Source organism: Adiantum capillus-veneris, chromosome 28, assembly GCF_014529385.1.
Source record: "Adiantum capillus-veneris isolate H3 chromosome 28, ASM1452938v2, whole genome shotgun sequence".
In the NCBI taxonomy this organism is placed as follows: domain Eukaryota; kingdom Viridiplantae; phylum Streptophyta; class Polypodiopsida; order Polypodiales; family Pteridaceae; genus Adiantum; species Adiantum capillus-veneris.
The window spans coordinates 42,006,958-42,018,218 of record NC_140958.1 but is presented as its reverse complement, the minus strand read 5'-3'; positions in this window follow the sequence as shown (position 1 = coordinate 42,018,218).

The following is an 11,261-nucleotide window of genomic DNA, read 5'->3' as shown; positions in this document are numbered from 1 at the left end:
TAAAAAAACCTCTTAAAAGGTGCTTTCTTGAAAGATAAGTGTCAACAAACCACTAAAAGAAGCTTTGTACTAACGGCGCGCAGGGGGGCATTCTAGAATTTTAGAATGCCTCCTCGCGCGCCTTAAGTACAAAGCCTATTTTTTGGGGTTTGTTGACATTTTTAGCCTTTCCGGATGTCGAAACGAGACAAGTAGACATTCGTTTATAGGGTATTTTGGCGTTTCGGACGCATTGGTGGTGTCAAAATCCTCAAAATCTATCACTATTTGACAGTTTGTGACATTTCAAGTTCCAGTGATGACGTAAACTGCATTGAATGCGCTGCACCTGCCTCCTGAAAAAACGCTCGCATTAAATAAAAAAGTGACCATTTTCAAGGACGATTGGGAATATAAATCTACTTTTTAGAGTGTCTGGTTGTCCTTTTGGACGTACTCACAAGGTGCAAGTGCATTTTAAAAAAAGTTTCTAGAGAGAGAAATACAATTTCTTACAAGGCCCTCCAATTGACCTCTGAAATTTTCTCGTGCACGCATTGACGGCAAAAAGTTTGTTTTATAAATAAAAACCATTAGTATGAGCGTCGATATCCACATTGATATTTTATCATCAATATGAAAGCCGGTATATTAATCATTGAAATAAACAATCACATACCCGTTGATATATGCTTTTAAATAAACGCTAAAATAGGAATAATATTTCGGCGTTGGTTTCTACACACATATTGATGTGTATTTGTTTCGACGCGAATTTTGAGGTCTATTATGATGCATATTTTGATATTTGTGCCAGTGTCAAAACCTGCAAAAAATAAAGGGCTGAGAGGGATAAGGACTGATGTTGCATATACTGTAGCACCAGAAACCAACCCTCTCTGCCCAAAGGAAGAGTGCAAAAGCAACTGCATTCCACCTACATTTTGATGTTGAAGAGCAAGAGGTACATTCAATATAGATGAGCAAAATTGTAAGCATAACAAAACCACAAAATCAAAAACATAAACATGACAAGATTCCAAAATTATAACCATTACATTGACTCCCAAATCATAGGCACAACGACATAAAAGTTTTCTAACCATAACTAAAACATGACTTGAAAACAGTATCTATAATGTTATGAACATTTTCAAGCGATAATTGTACCATGATTGGAAAACCGTAACCGTAACGACAAGAAGATTATCAAACGATAAATGTAATATGATTTAATAGTTATTACCATATTCACAACATAATTGCAAAACCATAACCATAACCATAACCATAACGTGATTACCAAACCATGTTTGCAAAACCATAACCATAACATGCTTGCCATACCATAACCATAACATGATTGACATACCATAATTGCAAAACTATAACCATAACCTAGTTTCCATACCAAAACCATAATCGTAAACGAAATGCAAAACCATTAACATAAACATTTGGTCATCAGGATGACCATAACTACAAAAACAAGCATATCTTGCTCTCCCTTTTTCAATGATGGTCTTCCATAGGATCTCACCCACATTCTAGAAAATGTGCATTGGGTCGAGCAAATGATTAATAACTAGGTCACTCTAATATGGGAGTTCATGGAAAATAGAGAGTCTCTCCATTCTGGGTGTCTTAAAATCTCCGCTTTCTAGCCACATGTTCTTCCAATTGCTCTCTTTTAGTGGATGCATGTCATGTTTACATATGTTTGGTGCATGTAGCTCATGTCCTTCAAGAAAAAATCCACCATTCTCCTTGTAAACTCTCTTGTTCAAATGATTGGAGTGGCGGAAGACCAATCGAGGACCACATTTTGGACATGCATGATTGCTCAAGTAAACCAAGCCTAAAACTTCATAAAAATGAAATAAAAGAATTGGCACAGCCAGGAATAGCATACACGTGAGGGTTTCAAAGATACTTACCTTAACACTTGCCAAAGCCTGGACGATCATGCATGGTCCACATGAGAGTGCCTTGCACATGGACATTTTTTTGTCTGATCGACTGGGACATGTCAACCATATCGATCCCTGTCCACAAGATTTGGAGCTCTTCCATGAGTGGTGCCACATAGACGTCCATGTTATTTGCCTTGTACTCTCGTGGGATGATCAGTGACAACAACAGGTGTCCCTTCTTGATAGCTAGTCATGGTGGAAGATTATAATTAACCAATAAAATAGGCCACGTGCTCCATAAAAAAGTCCATAATCAAAATCGGTTTACTCCAACCATTTCTAGACCAAAATGGATACAATGAGACTCATCCTTAAATGTAGGCCATCTTTCATCTATGTGCTTCCATGTGTGAGAGTCAGTAGACACCCGCATCACATTATCTGTGGATCTAGTATTTATATGACATGTCATCAAAGCGGCTATAGACTTGCACATGAACATGCTCTTTATTCTTGGGATGATAGGAAAGTGTCCAAGGATCTTTGTAGGGACAAATTTTCCTTAAGTGTCTTCTCTATACATGTTTGATCCACAATTGGGAAATTGTTTCAAATTTGCATACTCATTACAAAAGAGTATACAATCATTAGGGCATGCATGTATTTTGTGGTAATCCAAGACCAAGTTAGTAAGAATATTTTTAGTGGCTGGATGGGAGGGACATTTGATTGCCTTCCGGCAAGGTTTTCTCATTGAGCAACCTGACATTACATCAACAAGTGAACACAACAATCATATTATTGAACTTTAGTTTGGGTTGATTCTTAGGATACACTATACTTACCTAAAAATCTTTGTGACCCTCATATCAAACGACCCACAAATAGACTGCAGATAAAGCATTGCCAAAGCGGTACAAAGAACTGAGATTTATACACAATTGTAAAGAAGCATAGGTGCAAGAGCTTTCATAATCTCACCCTCTTTATCATTTCTCTCATGTTGTTGTGATATAGACGGAATGACTGAGGTTGATTCATAGTGTTTCCTTGAATGTTGTTGTCACCCTGGTTCTCAATGATGGTGTCCATGTCAAAGAACGCATCCAACATATGCTCCATCTCAACTTCTTGAAATGTGGCATCAAGTATTGGTGGGTAGACTCCAGCGGTGGTTGTTCATTAAATAATCACCTCTCTTTGATGAAATTGGCGCAATATCTACTTGTAGGGGTTGATCGATTGCCTCCGGGCCATGAGATCAATAACGCAGATCTTGCAGTTTCTCTATGGGAAAGAGATTGTTATTGCGTATGTGTTGATCACATATTTTTTAATTTCTTAAGATATGATGCTTGCATCGCACACAAGTATATGTCATCATATCACCATAATTAATCTACCAATGATGCAAAAAATTAAAAAATCACTCTTGTCATAAACCCTAACTCAAAATGTTGTATTTTAGAGCATTCTAATTTAGAACAGACCAAGCTTCTAAAGATCACTTGCATTTATGGAATCAATTTGCGTTTCGAAAGTTTATATGTGGTATTGAAGTCCGTTTCCATTATTTTACTTTGTTTGTCTGAAGTTCATTTGTGTTTCTAAAGTCCATTTGTGTTTTTTCTACCATTTGCCACTAGCTCTAACTAGCTCACTTTCTCTAGCCATGCCTAATCCTTGCACACCTCGGTCTACAGTTGCACGAAGATCAGGACCAGTAATATTGTCTTTATTTTTCAATTTCTATATTCAAGGGTTCAATATAAGTACACACCCAGGTCTACATGACAATATATGTATGTAGATCCATTACAAACCCTAATCTAGTACATGCAAATTACTTAAATGGATTGATCTAATACATATCATCATTTCTGAAGATCATTTGTGTTTCAGAATCCATTTGCGTTTTTAAAGTCTATTTGTACTATTAAAGTGTGATTACATTATTTTACTCTGTTTTTGAAGTTCGTTTGTATTTCTGAAATTGGCTTACGTATTTTACGTCCATTTGTGTTTTTTCTACCATTTGCGGCTAGCTCTAACTACCTCACGTTCTCTAGCCATGCCCAATCTCCACATAACTTGGTCTAGAGGTTCACGGAGATTAGAACCACTGGGTTATAATCTTGTCTTTATTGATCATTGCCTATATTTGAGGGTTTTTTCTACCATTTGCGGCTACCTCTAACTACCTCACGTTCTCTAGCCATGCCCAATCTCCACATAACTTGGTCTAGAGGTGCACGGAGATTAGAACCACTGGGTTATAATCTTGTCTTTATTGATCAATGCCTATATTTGAGGGTTTGACATAAGTACACACCCACATTGTCGTGCTGCTTTGCGGGCACGGGGTGAAAGATGCAAATCTACAAACGTATTCGATGTTTTGCCAAACTTATGGACAATGTTAGTAGCTTTATGTCGAGGCCAAGCCAGTACTATGAGTTCAATTATTATGATACTAGTACTATGAGTACTAGTACTAGTTATAGCAGTACAGTATTACCAGGACCAGTACTATGAGTTCCAATATTACGAGATCAATATTACGAGTACCAAGTGTACCGGTACCAGTCTTACCAGTACCAATAATACGAGTACCAACATACAAGTATTGAGTCGTGGAGCTTAAGCAAAGTTAGGACTAGCATCCTAAAAAAGGGTGGTACACATGAGAAGGGTGCAAAAAATAGGAAAAAGCGGGGATTATTTGCGTCATGCAAAAGATAAATAAAGATGTGGGGTAATAAAAATAGGAGGTCGAAAGAGAATTTTTTTTGGACAATAAAGAAAAGAAAAGATTTTGGGGAGAAGAGGAGAGAAAAGAAAAAGAAGAGGAAGAAGTGTACGAGCAGGGCTTAGGAGGTTGAAGTCTATCTGACAAATTGTGGGGATTGTTTCCATCAGGTTTGGGAAATTTGAATCAGGGATTTCAAATCAACAGGCATACCTATGTTGGCATATGCAACCAATTTGTATCAAGATTTTTAGATATTGGTTTAATGGAAACATCTTCTGATTGCCAACCTCAATTAAGTGCTAATATCTATTATAAGTTGGATTTTGGCCATTGATTTTGTTCGTATCAATGATATTCTCGTGCAATTCTTTCTAAGCATCTCTTTATTGTCTTATTAACACTAGCTTGACAACTTCTCTGTCTATAGACAGAGGCTCGACGCTTTCTCGGTCGACCCTGTAGAGACGTGCATCTACACCATCAGCAGATGACACTCAAAGTTCAAAAAGGGAAATGGAAGCTCGGATTCGTGAAGCTAGACAAGCAGTGACAGATAAATTGGGGCGTTTTGAAGGTTATGACATTTCTAAATTTTGCAAAGTTTATGAGCAGGTTATGGTAGACAAGGGAGCAGAGGAGCATGCTGCAGTGGATAATTTTGTACTTGTTGTCGTGCCTCAATTACATGCACGGATTGAGGAACTAAGAACTGCACATGGTGCTACATGGGTGGAGTTCAAACAATCTCTCAAGATGAATATTTTCTTGAGGAGGATAAGGAGGACGTTACAAAGAACAATTTTTTGAAGTGGGTGAAGTAGCATAATAAGGGGCTATCTGCTCTTGAATTGTTAAGAGAATTTGAAGAGAGATTTTCCCAATTGTTTGCAACCGAACGGGCTACTCTTAATTCAGAGAAAGTGGAACTTTTTGCACAAGCTGCAGATCCAAAGTTGTAAAAAATCTTAGTGGATCTCCTCGAGGATCCCACGAGGGATTTGGGACTAAAATCAAATTGGAAAGAAGTGATTAAAGTAGTCAATTTGGTGCTGAAACGGGGCAAAAGATTGGATAAATTGGTTGCGATGAATGCAGAGGTGGGAGAAAAGGAAGGAGAAGTTTTTGTGCCGATAAAGGAGAAGATTTAGAAGCTAGAGGAGTCGTTCATGGATGAGCTTGTGAAGGGGATCTAGGAATTGAACCTTAATTTGAAAGTTGAGAAGCTTGAAGAGAAAGATGCAACTTCTTGATCGAGGCAAAGCGGCTCACAAAGAGGAACTGGGAGTCAATACTGTATGTAGTGTGATAGTCTTGACATGTCAGGAATGAGTGCAAGGAGTTTGTTGAATCCAAGCGTAAAGATGTGATTTTTTGGAAGGATGGTCTAATACACTTGCAAAACTACACTTTCAAGTGTAGTTGAAGCACTAACTTACGATGTGTAGATTAAGAATAAAAGGCGGGAAAAAACATTTGAAGGTTATAGCAGGAATGGGACCTTCTTTCCATATGCAATGACAACAACGATAAAAGGAAAAGCTGGGTATCATCAGTTGTGTTAAGTGGGAAACTGTATTAGAAAGAATAATGGGTGGGAAGACCTTGTAGATTCCCTCTCAATACATGCATACATAGCTAAATCTCAAAAAAATGAGGCTTTTGTAGAAGAGAAGCAAAAGAGGGAAGAGGATCTGGCAGGAACTTCAAAGAGAACGACGAGATTAGAGGTACCAAAGGGAAAGGATTCTAGCTCAAGAGCGCCTCTGGCCCCACCCAGCATCTCAATGGATGAGGCCAAGAAACAGAAAAAGGCGGGAAAAGCACAAAGGCCTTCATATAAGCGAGATCTAATATTGAACACGCTACCGATGTGCGGAAGGTACTTGAGGAACGCATTCTGAATAATAGAGTGGAGTTCACTCTAGGTGAGATCCTAGGTATTGCAAAGCGGGAATTTCATGACAGTTTTATTGATCTCATGAAAGTGGAAGCGCCAAATATTCTATGGGCTTGAAAATGACCCAACCAGGACATAGGGGGTGCAAAGTATTTATGATAAAATTGAAGCTATTATGGGTAGTGTTAATGAAGAAGAAATGGGTGAAGATGAATGGGGAAGCATAGTCGACAACAATGAGCTTCCAAGATGGGTAAAGCATGTCAAATTTCATGACGATGAGTTTGGAGAAGATGTACCTGGCAACCATTTTACATGAAATCATTGGGTTAGGGCTACTACTGAAACTTTGGTAAAGGTAGGTGATTTAGAGGAGCCGGTTGTTGCATTGGTAGATCATGGGTGAGAAGTGAACCTCATGTCAAAGAGCTTATTCTTGAAAGGAAAGTGGTTTATTGATATGAAACATGGGTGGCATATCCGAGCTACCAATGCACAATCAGGGGACTTGTATGGTGCATGCCGTAACGTTAAAATAACCATAGGGGATGTAAGCCATGAACAAATTTTCTTCGCACAGGATCATTCTATGTATCCAATCATCTTAGGGAAGCCTTACATTACGGTAGTGAGAATGGAAACCAAGGTTTTGGATGATGGATCCACATATGGTAGAGGTAGACATCGTGATAGTAAGAAAGCACTTCAATTTCTAACCATTTTTGTGGATCATGCTAGGAACAAGGACACCTTAAGAGATCATCCATTACCAAAGTTGATGAAACAATTCAAAGAGAACAGGGGTTTTGAGGATTTTTTCTAAGTGCCATTATAAAGCAGGACTACGATGGTGCTTTGGAGGAGAAGTTCTCGCTGATAGCAGATGTCTACAGAGAGACTTTTTATTCAGGATTTTTGGGGTTGGTCTCACAGGGCTCGGTATCTTATAAAAATTTCAATAATTTGTGCAAATGGGAGAGGAAACATGTTTGAAATGTCCAAGGCATACTTCAAGGATGTGAAGTACTGGACCCAGATGAAGAAATTTCAGGTATTTTTGAAGACTAGGCGTTTGTGTGGATACAAAAAATGGATATAGTCATACAATCTAAAGATCAAGTTGGGATGAATATGGTTAAGGTAAACTCTCTTAACATGTATGATTATATTTTGCAATTTAAAGAAGAGTTAGATGCAGAAGGGGTCCAAGTGAATACAAAATACAAAACAGTGGCAAAGAAGGTCAGACCAGTGGCCATTCCATTGCCAAAAAACAGTGATACAGTTATGGAAAAAGCATCTCAGCAACCTATCCTCCGAGATTGAGGTAAAATTGGGCACTCATTTGCTGAAGAAACTCTATAGGAGTTAAAGATTGCTGATGCATATTTTCTAAATCAAGAAGAGATAGAATGTTTTTGAGAAATGTTAAAGAATCATGGGAAGGCTTTTGCTTTCCAACCATGTGATATCGGTTGTGTTGATCCTAGTGTTGTTACTCCCATGGGGATATTTACTGTTTCGCATTTGCCTTGGAATTTGCGGCCTATCCCTATTCCAAAGGCTCATCTTCCTAAGTTGGTTGATTTTATGAATGGGAAGATTAAGATGGGCATTTTGGAGCCCTCTTGTGCTCCTTACTCTAACAAGTGGTTTACAGTTTCCAAAAAGAATGGTACATTGAGGTTCATACAGGATATGCAGCCAAGAAACAAGGTAACTATCAGAAATGTGGGAACATGTCCAGTGGTTGATGATTTTGCAGAGGCTTTTGCAAGAAGAGCCATCTATTCCATGGGGGACTTTTATTCAGGCTGTGATCAGTTTCAACTCGCTATGGAAAGTAGGGATCTAACAACCATGCGTACTTCTTTGGGATTAGTAATATGTGTACTTTGCCACAGGGAGCAACCAATTTAGTTGCTCACATGATGAATGGGATGAATAAAGTGTTGCGGAATTTCATTCCTTAGGTTACCATGTCTTTTATTGATGATGTGCTGATAAAAGGGTGTGAAGAGGGTGAAAAAGATGAAGCCAAAGATAAGACGGGGTGCAGATAGTTTGTGGCTAACCATATTGCTGATTGTGATAGGATATTATCAAGGCTTGAAGAGGTCAACCTTACACTCTCATACCAAAAGTCTATGCTTGGGGTAAAAGAAGTCTTGATTGTGGACACTTATGTGGAACATCTGGTAGAAGACCCAGCCCTGTCAAAGTGGATGTTATTCAAAAGATGAAAGAGACATGCAATTCAATTACAAAAGTGCAAAGATTTTTAGATGCGTGTGTTTTTTACCTGATACGGTTACCCCATTTTTCACATGTTGCAGACATGTTATACCAATTTCTCAGAAAGGGAAAGAATTTGTTTGGAAAGAGGAACACTCAAAGGATGTTCATCGTAAACTGAAGAAGACGTTACAAGAGGATCCTACATTAAGGAGAGAAGGCTACAAAAAGTGGGAAGCCAATCATTGTGACAATTGACACAAGTCCCACGGGTATTGGGTGGGATATTGGACAAGATGATGAGGAGGTCAAAAGGTATGCTATCAGATTTGGTGCCAAAGTATTAAGTGCTTTTGGAGGAGATCATATCCGCAAGTAAAAAGGGAAATTTGGGGCGTAGCAAGTGCCCTAAGGTGCAACAAGGAGTACTTTATTAGTGCTTTTGTAATAGTGGGGACAGATTGCTTGCCATTACTCAGGATGATCACAAGTTGTTCTACACCATATGTAGCAATGCTACATTGGATTGCATATATAAAGTCATTAAATCCTGAGTTTCATCACATTGCAGGTAAGGATAATCCGGTAGCTAACATGTTGTCCAAGGGCAGATTTGAGGATGAAGAGACTATGATTTCAAAAAATTGAAGACGTGGGCTTGAGGTTCTTTACCTCTTCAAAACTGCGTGTAGAATGTAAAAGTGTGGTTTTTGCATTACAATCTTTTGCAGAGGACAAATATGAAGGCGAATGGTTGTTGATTGGGAGATATTTGAGTACATTGAAGAAGCAGGAAGACTAGACCAAACAAGAGTTTAGGGGAATCCGTAAGAAGGATTATGGATATTTCTTACAAGATGGGCTTTTATGGAAACATTCAAAAAAGCAAAGGGGAACCACTCAATGAGTAGTTTGTGATAGGGTGACACAACTCCAAGTACTTAAATAGTTCCACGAGTCATTATGGGCAGGTTAGAGGGGAGTATGGGCCACTTTTGCTAAAATCAAAGACCTATATTGGTGGAAAGTAATGCATAAAGATGTTGTACACTTTGTTGAAACTTGTAATGTATGTCAAATATACTCAAATGTAAAGCACCATGATGGTTTACATCCAACATATCCAGTGTGGCATTTCAAATAGGTAGTTGATTTCATTACAATGCCTACAGGATTTATAACAAATGAGGTATATTGTGCTTTCCAGGGAAGATTTGACAAACCGAGTTGAAGGGAGGGCTTTGTGAACTAAAGCTACAAGTGCGGTATGCAAGTTTTTACTTGAAGATGTAATATGAAAATATGGATTTGTTGGAAAACTTATTGTGGATAGAGGAGAACTTGATGCTAATGAGGCAAGATAATTTTTTGCTCGTCTAGGTATTTAGTTATCTCTCACTACGGCTTATAACCGGGAAGGGAATGGAAAATGTGAGAGGGGACATCCCCCCATTATCAAGGCATTGGCTAATGCATGCAAAGGAAATACTGGTGATTGGCCTCGATTGCTACCCTATGCTTTATGGGCTGATTGTACCACACAGTACTGTTACAGGGTTCATGCTATCAGAGTTGATGTATGTTTAAAAACCTGTTATGCCTCTTGAGGAGATAGTAGTTACATGGAGTATATTGCCTTGGGATACAGATATGAACAGAGAAGGTCTACTTGCTTTGAGGATTCAACAATTGGAAAGGAGAAATGGGTATGCGGAGACTGCAAGGGAAAAATTGAGAGATGCTTGTTTAAAGAACAAGATGCTTTTGACAAACGACACAGGCTAAGACCGAGTGCTATTCAAGAAGGGGATTGGGTTCTTGTTTATGATAGCAGTTTAGATAATCAGTACATAGCTATGCGCAAAATGGTTACGTGGTGGTTTGTCCCTTATGTGGTCAAACATGCTTTCCCTAATGCTACTTCCAATTTATGTTAAATGGACGGTACAAAGTTAAAGGTTCCAATTGCGGGAAAACGGGTCAAATTATATAAGAAAAGGGATACAGAGCTTCGAATTGGGGATGGAGACTTCAATGTGTCTGAAGATAGAGATTTAAATGATGAAGATATTTCCTTAGAGAACTTCTAAATATTGGCACATACCGGAGGATGTGCAAGTTTAGAGGGGGTGGATGTCATACCCCTTTGCGGCAGGCACGGGGTGAAAGATGAAAATCTACAAACATATTTGAGGTTTTACCAAAATTTTGGACAATGTTAGTAGTTGTTATGTCGGGGCTAGGTCAATACTACGAGTTCCAATATTATGAGACCAGTACTACGAGTACCAATACTAGTTATAATAGTACAATATTATCAAGACCAGTACTACGAGTTCTAGTATTACAAGACCAATATTAAGAGTACCAGGCATACCAGTACCAATCTTACCAGTACCAATACTTTAGTACCAACATACAAGTATTGAGCTGTGGAGTTTAAGGCAAGTTAGGAATAGCATCGGAAAAAAAGGGCGGTGCACAT